This window comes from Carlito syrichta, unplaced genomic scaffold, assembly GCF_000164805.1.
Source record: "Carlito syrichta isolate Samal-C Ts95f unplaced genomic scaffold, Tarsius_syrichta-2.0.1 Scaffold313120, whole genome shotgun sequence".
Lineage (NCBI taxonomy): Eukaryota > Metazoa > Chordata > Mammalia > Primates > Tarsiidae > Carlito > Carlito syrichta.
The window spans coordinates 884,362-886,262 of record NW_007257216.1 but is presented as its reverse complement, the minus strand read 5'-3'; the positions used below and the strand labels follow the sequence as shown (position 1 = coordinate 886,262).

At 64.8% G+C, this 1,901-nt stretch overlaps 1 protein-coding gene across 1 annotated transcript in view; it reads right to left on the bottom strand.

Moving 5' to 3' along the window:
* Positions 1 to 1,659, bottom strand: part of GDNF (glial cell derived neurotrophic factor) — a 25,241-nt gene extending 23,582 nt beyond the window's left edge. The window contains exon 1 of the mRNA XM_008070143.2: positions 1,605 to 1,659. The gene's annotated coding sequence lies outside the window, so the exon portion shown is untranslated. The remainder of the gene's footprint in view (positions 1 to 1,604) is intronic.
* Positions 1,660 to 1,901: the final 242 nt, after the last annotated feature.

The following is a 1,901-nucleotide window of genomic DNA, read 5'->3' as shown; positions in this document are numbered from 1 at the left end:
GGGGGGGGGGCGGGTGGTGGCGCGGGGAGACGGGTTTGCCCTAAATTCGGGGGTTTTCTTTGGCGGCAGGAACAGACATTGCTGGAAGATCTGTCTATTGCTTGTCTTCTCTGTGCTGCGTGTCCTCGACTGACGGAGGCCGTATTCCCCCCGCGACTCCCCACAGGTGCGGGGCCCCAGACGAGGGAGGGGAAAAGAATGCGGGGCGCTCCTCGCGGGCAAGCCGGGGAGGAGGTCTGGCGGTTTAAAGGGCCGGGGGCCGAGTTCCAGGTCCGCGAGTCTCTTGCGGGAGTGCGCTCGAGAAGCGGCGGGCTTCCCGGACACCCGACACTTGCCACTTGTTGAAAAGGCGACACCCCCCTTGCCGGAGCGAAGGCGCAACGCCACAGCGAGGGTTTGCTTAGGGCCGGGCGGGAGTCCTGACTCCGCTTTGAAAGCAGGGCCTTGCAGGAGGGAGTGCGTGCGTGAGGTTGGAAGCAGCATCTCCTCCTGGAAATACTTGAGCGTGTGGGTTCGAAATGCCAAGGAAGAGTCGAGAGCGCTCTCACATAACCGCGGCCGGGGCCAGAAGAGTTGCATTTGTCGCCGCCAAGGAGCAAAAACAGAGGAAGCTCCGGGCTGGGCAGCGCCCCCCGGGGGCCGAGCACGTCGGCCCCGCAGGCGGATTCTGCCCAAGCCTAAACTAGCGAGGCGCCAGGAGGTTGGAGGGGGTGCCCCCGCGCAAGTCCGGTCCCAGCCCCGGAGAGGGTTCCTCTTCCCTGGTCGGGGCTGGAAAGCAAACCACCGCGGAATCAGCTCCGAAGGGGCGTAAGGCAGCGGGGGTGCTGGTGGTGGGGTGCTCCTGGGAAGGCGGCACAGAGTACGGGAGAAAAGACACCACAATAGTCACCGCGAGGGTCCTTGAGGAGTCCGAAGAGTCTACTGGAGACGGAGACTCGAGTCCAGGACTTCCAAGGCAGCCCCTCGCGTAAACTCGACGGGGATGGCTAGTTGGGGTTGGGAACATTAGCAAAGGGCAAGTAGCAGCGGGCTGCCACAAGGGCGAGAAATGCAGTTTTGCAAGAACGCGCCCGGAGGAGGTGAGCCCTCTATTTTTAGGTTCTCGGCACCTTTGCGGCAGTCCCTTCCTGGGTCTGCGCTTTCCGTTGGAACAGACCAAAACGCGCTCAATGGTAAGCTGCACTCTTGGCAATGACAATCTCTCTGCAGCTGCAAGTCCAGAGAGGTCACTATCCCGCGGCCGTTGGTTCGAAGACGACCCAAACCCCGCACTGTGCCGGGACTTGACAGTGGAGCGCCCCGCCCGTCGGGGAGGAAAACTGTCTCTCTTGGGCATTCCGGGGCCCAGGGGCATCAGGGGCTCCACAGATCTTTGCCCACGTGGAGAAGGCAACCTGCCCTTCCACAAGGCCAGCCTCCCTCCGATTCAACTTCCCTCTCTCCTCCCAGAGCCTCGGCTTCCTCCAGTCTTTCCGCTTTCTACTCTCGCCGCCTGCTCGGAGATCCAGCCGCGCCCCTCTGGCTAGGGCGCCCAACAGCCCTCCAATCCCGCCGGCGACGCAGGCGCCACCCGCTCCCTTCACGGCGGCCCACCCCTCACTCACCTCGGATCGGGTCTCCGCAGACCCCCAGTTGGACATTAACTCCAGGTGCCCCAAGTCCCAACCAGGAGACCCATCCGGGCCGATGGCTGGAGCGCAGAGCCCCGCCCAACAGGTCAGGGGCAAGAGTTCGCAATCCTGGGGTCGCGCGGGGCAGCGAGGGCGCGCTGGAGGCGGCGGCCAAGGCTCCGGCTGCCGCCGCCGCGAGAAGAGCAAGGGCTGCCGACAACTCCCCTGCCGGACCCCCGCGCCCCCAGAAGTCGAGGTCCGAGCAGCTGCCGCTGCTTTGGGTGGGGGGTG